Below are 7,146 nucleotides of genomic sequence, written 5' to 3'. Positions count from 1 at the left end.
GCAAATAGGATGCCAGGTTTTATTAGAACAAAAGAAAAAAGAATGTAAAAATTTATCTTTCACAATGTCTAACTCATATTTATACCTCCTAATCTACTAAATTGGGGGTTTGCAAAAACTATGTTCTGTGGTCCAAATCTGGCCCCTGGCTTGCACTTGCAAATAAAGTTTTATTACAACACAGCCATGCCCATTTGTACACACATTGCTTTTGTTCTACAATGGCAGAATTGAATAATTATGACAGTGGTCACATGACCTTCAAATCCAAGAATATTTCTTTTTTTTTTTTTATTCTTATGTTAATCCCCATACATTACATCATTAGTTCTAGATGAAGTGTTCCATGATTCATTGTTCGTGCACAACACCCAGTGCTCCATGCAGAACGTGCCCTCCTCAATACCCACCACCAGGCCAATCCATCCTCCCACCCCCCTCCCCTCTAGAACCCTCAGTTTGTTTTTCAGTGTCCATCGTCTGTCATGGTTCGTCCACCCCTCCGATTTCCCCCGCTTCATTCCTCCCCTTCCGCTACCTTCTTCTTTTTTTTTTTCTTAACATACCTTGCATTAACAAATTACTCTTTTGACAACAATTCAAAACCCTGAGAAAATATTAAGGTTATCTATAGACATGTTGAAAAGAATCAATAGCTGGTCCTCATCTCAGACAAATTAAATCAAAATCTTGAGGGAAGGGGGTGGCATTTGTATTTTTTAAAGCTCCCCAGATGATGATAATATACAGTGTGGATCGAGAACTACGACTTTGAAAGGACAGAGGATTTTAATATCAGCACTACAAGACTGAAGACAAAAAAGAGGCACTTGGGAATCTGTGGAGACTTCTCTTCGAAGCTGAAGCCAAAGGTGTCAGCAGCATAGTTGCCATCCTCAGAAATTATTTTTGAAGCAAAAAGTAGAAGTCACGGATTTGCTCTGCTCAAAAATGGTAGCATGCCTGCATTTGGACTTTGACACACAATTCTGGTCACTGCAGTTTGCAAAATGTGTAAAAGACTGAGAGAAGCAAAGCCAGTCAAACAAAAAGAGACATAAAATCACTTTAATCTAGAAGACTGAAGGGGTGAATCTAGAAAGACAAGAGCCTCCTACTGAAGAACATGAATTCAGGACAAGTTGATCAAAATCTGTTCAACTAAAACCAAAGAGATTTTTGGATACATGGAAAAGGCATGCTCAAGAAAAAAACAGTAACAGGACAAAGTACATGTATGGACTGGTTTATATCCCATAGTAGGATAAATAACACTAATTTTTCACCAACGTCACTTTTCTCCTCTTTGGGGCAAATAGCTACACCACAGTTGCCAACTTCTCTTGAAGTTGTGTGTGTGTCCTTGCGACCCAGCTGCAGCTGATGAAAATGTGCTGCTTCCAGGACCAACCAAAGGAACTCTGGTACGTACACCTCTGTGGGTGACAAAGAAGGAGACTATGGTGCACTGCAGAGCCACTGGGGGGATTCCATGAGGGGAGTTTCCTGGATGACCATGTATGGAATTTTGTCTTTCCCTACTAAGACCACCTCCCCTGGAACAGTTATGTAAACAAGGGGGGAAATATATATTTATATTACATATATTACGTAATATATATATATTACGTATATTACATAACCTATATATTACGTATATATTACGTTTAAGTCATAGTATATTTTTGGTTTTTGGTCTTTGCGTTAAAGTAGTTAGCCAGTGTTATCTTAACTAATATGAGGTAGCAAGAGGTACTTCTGTGAAGGAGAAACTAACATCAATAAAATATATCCCCTCCTTATCCTTTGCACATCAGTGATCCTGGTTCCATTTTTCTTTTGAAATAGCAAGACAGGTAAATCTGGGTGCCTCATTGACCCTTGAAAATGCCATACTCACCTCTTCTCCAGTTTCTATTCTTCTTCAATCTGGCAAGATGGTCCCCTCACCTCTAACTATCCATGCATTTCCCCAGGCCAAGCTCAGGGCCACTCATCATCATAAGAGCTTTTCCTACTCTGAAGCCACTACTGTTCTTGATCATTATTTGAGAATCTTCCTTCATTTGACATTTATTTGCATATGGTTTTCCTTTCTTCAGTGAACTGTTTCAGAACTGAGGTTTTCAAAAGATGCAACAATATTTTTCTCTTGCAGTCCTATCAGTACCTAGTGCACATAGTGAGTGCTCAACCAACAGACATTAAATGCATTATTTAGTGAGATGTCTTCAAGTTAAAAATGTGAATAACACAAAACAGACTTCAGGTTATTTTGTGAAGGACTTCTATAAAGGAAGAATAAGGGAAGGCTTTCATCAAGGTTAAGGAATCCTATAATGATATAATTTTTAACCTAAAAATATTATATTAAATGTATTACCAAGGCACTCTGTTAAGTATCTTATATATTTTTTATCTCTATCAATCCTTCTGACAGTTTTGTCATGTAACTATTGTTTTGTCCACTTTATAAATGAAAAAATAGAGATTTGAGAGTTATTTGAATCTCTTAAGGTCATTTAACCAGCAAACAACAAGAAAGAATTCAAACCTAACTCAACTTGACTTTTACACTTACTGCTTCTCTCACTTGTATTAAAGTATCTCCCGTTTCTAATTGTAAAAGACAGTTCCTGCTAAAGAGCGCACAGATAGACTCATGGGGTGGTGTATCCTGTGGTGACTTTCAGAACTTGGATAATACATTGGAAGTATATTGGAAGTATATAATACTTTCTTTAACAAGCTAACCAAAAAGTTTAATAAATGGAAAATGACACGTAGTCCTTTATTGCCCAAGACATATTCCATGAAGCCAAAGAGAAGAAAAATAAATGAGGATGTTGGAAAAAATGTAATGAAAACATTTCTCATTATTCTGATTTTATAGGATGATTTAATAATAAATTGTCTTTATCATTATCAATTTATCATGTTTTATTTGCATTTAGGGCTAGATGCCTTGACTTCAAATCATAAGGCAAGAATTTTATTGTTCACATTTCAGGAGCCATTTGGGGAATGTTTAATTTTATTCCAACCAAGTTCTAGATTTGCCAGGTTAATTATTGATGAGTAAGCGGAGGATGGAAAGGATTTTATATAATTCTGCCTGAGGCTTCCCATGTCTTCCCTTATTCGACTTACAACTCATAAAAAGATCAGTGTCTGCTCTTGGCAGATGGTCTATAACCTGCCTATGATAATAATACTTCATGTTTTCCCTTTACTGCAGGGATCTCAAACTTCTGAAAACCAACAGCCATACAACATTGCTATAACATCACAGGTCTGTTTTACAAATGGTTAAACTGCAGAAATGAATCAATGAGCCAGACTCCAGCATAACTCTTGAGTCACTAATACTTGCCACTAGAAAAGTTTTATTTTTCACACATTTTATTCTCATCATCCATAAGACCAAAGACACACCAATCACGTCATTCAAAATCTGAGCTCGTCAAAGAAAAAAGAGTAATTGTATCAATCTAATAAAGGATACTCCAAGATAGATAATCATGGTCTTGTATGGATTTCCTTACCATTCTTGGCAGGAAATGGTGGCTATTTTTAATCATAGATAGTAAAAGACTAAAACAGAAGCTGTTAGATTTTCCACAGAGGAAAGGCCCCTCCTGGAGAGAACAATATGGTTTCTTTCTTGTCATCTTACAGGTTTCATGCCATTCTCAAATGCACCCTGAGGAAAGATGAACCATCTGGCCCAGGAGCAAGGTCATACCTTGCAGCTCACTAATTTGCTTTAGGTGGCCTAGAAGACCACCTTGGAATCATCTCTCTTGCCCTCCTGTCTGCCTGCATGACTTACCAGCCATAGATGGTCTTCAAGTTTAGGCTTCCTTCATTCAGCAACCATTGTGAGCACCTACTATGTGTCCAGCTAGAAATATAGTGATATACAAAGGACATTCAATTCCTGTTCTTAATGAGCATATAGTATAGTGGGGAAGACAGATATTTTTAAAGGTAATTACAGATTTCTCATTTTCAAAAACAGTAAGCTAGCTGATCAGGACAAGTCTTCTTGCTGAAAAGAACGAAGAAATTGGTTAAAATACATTTAAAAAATATTAGGGTACATTAAAGCTAAAAATATAGTGAAGTATTACCAGGCCAAAACTGAAGGCAGATGAGAACCTGCAAGCTGCTTCTGTGTTGGGAGCATTTGCTGATTCAGAAAAATTTCAACTCTCCTTTCAACAGCCTCATTGAATGAGGACAGAAATAAAAACCAGGAGTGTGTGAATGGTATGGGGTGCGACATGAGATCCTCCCCAATAATAAGCTGGGACACGAAAGGGCTACAGGGCAAGGGTGAACTGAAAAAGTACCACTTCTTTCTTTAAATTGCTTAAGTTCTGCAGGAAACAGTCTCAAATTTCATGTTTCCAATATTAAAGTGGCCTCTAGGTAAAAGACAAAAGCAAAAGAAAGTCTCATCTGGAGGAAAGTATTTTCACTATAGACCTCTATAAATTTCTGCTCTTTCTAGAAAAGAAGAAGTCATATGCTTAGATTTATGATTGTTTCAGAAGAGCTAGTGAAATGTAGCTCAAGACATTCCAAAACAGTTCATAAGAAGAATGGGAGAAGAAATAAAAGAGTGAAATAGAACAACAGTAATACTGAGTAGCAAGAAGAGTCCAAGTGATCCTTAAGCCAGAGATTCTAACATTGTCTGTGATCCTTCTGGGCAGAGTCTGGACCTTCCAGATCAGCATTATTCAAGAGCTTGTGGAAAACAGACTCTCAAGCCCAACCCCAGACTACTGAATCAGAATCTGCATTTTAACAAAATCCCCCGGTATTTCCTATGCACATTAAAGTCTGAAATAATGAATGAGAATAATGAAGCCTGAACTAGATCAGTGAGAATGGGAGAGGCCTGATGGAAATGTAGATGCTGTACATTCAGATGTTAGAGGCTGTGAGTTGGTTAATACACTCTGTCATTCCTAATTGAAGCACCAGAAAGATCATACTTCAACAGGCTTTCAAATCCCATGTCAGAAACAAAGCCAATAGGAAGGCAAATGGCATTATACAACTTCTTTCTTTTTTCCCCACGTGTTGCTTTGGCTTAGAGAATATGGACAAATAGAGCTTCCATTTGATTAGAATAGAGATGTAAATGGAATTCAGTATCTTGAGCTAGAACCAGTAACTGTTCTGCTGAGCATAATATTGGACAGAATATTTTTCAGGTATGATAAGCAAGGCTAAATACAAAAACCCTCAATCTTCCAGGAGATGGTGAAAGTCAGTGAGCCTCTTCTCCACTGTAACCATGTCAGATAAAAAAGCCATGATCAAAAATGCAGATATGTCAAAGGAGATGCAACGGGACTTGCTGGAGAAATACAGCACAGAGGACCTGGCAACCTAAATGGAGATAGAGTTTGATAAGAAGTGCAACCCAACCAGGCAGGGCACCATGAGGAGAAACAGTGGTAGTAAATGATACATGAAACCAAACACTTAATCTACTTCTACCTGGGCTGAGTGGTCATTCACCTGTTCAAACCTGATAAAAAGCATGGACTATGCCATGCTCATTGTGATCAATCTGAAAACAGGGACTGCAGCTTAAATACCAAATACCAGAGAATGAAATCATCAGCCTTGCTAAGGGAACACCGTGATCTCTGAACTTTTATTGTGTTGTTTTGTACAGGGCATTCTCTGTACTAGTCTTTTTTCTTTTTTCCCATACTATTTTTTTGTGGTTATAAAACAATTAGAAAAAAACTCCAACCCCCTCAAAAAAAAAAAAAAAACACTAATCTGAAAAGATATATGCACTCTTGTGTTTATTGCAGCTTCATAATAGCCAATATATGGAAGCAACCCAAGTGTCCATCAATAGATAAATGGATAAAGAAGATGTAATACACACCACACACACACACACACACACACACAAATGGAATATTAGCCATAAAAAGAATGAGATCTTGCCATTTCTGACAACATGGATAGATCTAGAGGGTATTATGCTAAGTGAAATAGAGTAAGACAAATACAGTAGAATTTTGCTTATATATAGAGTCTGAAAAACAAAACAAATGAGCAAACAAAGAAACAAACAAAAAACTGAACTCTTAAGTACAGAGAACAAACTAATGGGTGCCAGGGGGAAGGTGGGTGGGAGGATAGGTGAAACAGATAAAGGAGATTAACAAGTACAAACTTCCAGTTATAAAATAATCAAGTCACAACATAGGGAATATAATCAATTTTAAAAAATTAGCCATGTTTGGGGCGCCTGGGTGGCTCAGTCATTAAGCGTCTGCCTTCGTCTCAGGTCATGATCCCAGCGTCCTGGAATCGAGCCCCGCATCGGGCTCCCTGCTCAGCGGGAAGCCTGCTTCTCCCTCTCCCACTCCCCCTTCTTGTGTTCTCTCTCTTACTATGTCTTTGTCAAATAAATAAATAAAATCTTTTTAAAAAATTAGCCATGTTTTAAAAATTAGAAATATTTGTATTATCCTGATAAACTATAATGTTACTTTAAAACGTAAAAATGTGCTATTAAAATGTTCACATTTTTTGGGCGCCTGGGTGGCTCAGTTGGTTAAGTGACTGCCTTCAGTTCAGGTCATGATCCCGGGGTCCTGGGATGAGCCCCGCATCGGGATCCCTGCTCAGCGAGGAGTCTGCTTCTCCCTCTCCCTCTGCCTGCCACTCCTCCTGCTTGTGCTCACTCTATCAAATAAATAAATAAAATCTTTAAAAAAAAAATTCACATTTTTTACCATCTATTATTGTCTAACAATGCTGTACTATAATTTGTTCATAAAACATTGTCATGTGTAGAGCCAATATTAAAACAAATTAAATAAATTAAAAACAAATAAAAAATGGGATGTGAACAAATCCTTGAGTTAAACAAAGGGAGGCAGATTCATCTTGAGAACTGTGGTTGGGCATGAACGTTTGAGAAGGTTTAGGAATCCTTATCCAGGCACGGGTCAGGATAAAATGGTGATCACACATCCATTTCATCTTCCAGCAGTGACTAAGCTGTGACAAGCTGTGACAAGCCAATTGCTGGAGGCTGAATGTGGCCCCCAGATATTTTGTCCCCCTCACACAGTAATCTGTATGTGCTATTCTTTTTTA

General features: G+C 37.7%; 1 pseudogene; it reads left to right on the top strand.

Annotated features, from left to right (window-relative positions):
* Positions 1-5,311: 5,311 nt before the first annotated feature.
* LOC115939670 (dynein light chain 2, cytoplasmic pseudogene) lies at positions 5,312-5,673 on the top strand (annotated as a pseudogene).
* The last annotated feature ends 1,473 nt before the right edge of the window (positions 5,674-7,146 follow it).

The sequence above is a fragment of the Leptonychotes weddellii genome, unplaced genomic scaffold (genome assembly GCF_054177405.1).
Source record: "Leptonychotes weddellii isolate Sample4059 unplaced genomic scaffold, ASM5417740v2 HiC_scaffold_809, whole genome shotgun sequence".
Taxonomy (NCBI): Eukaryota; Metazoa; Chordata; class Mammalia; order Carnivora; family Phocidae; genus Leptonychotes; species Leptonychotes weddellii.
This window is presented reverse-complemented; position numbering and strand designations above follow the sequence as displayed.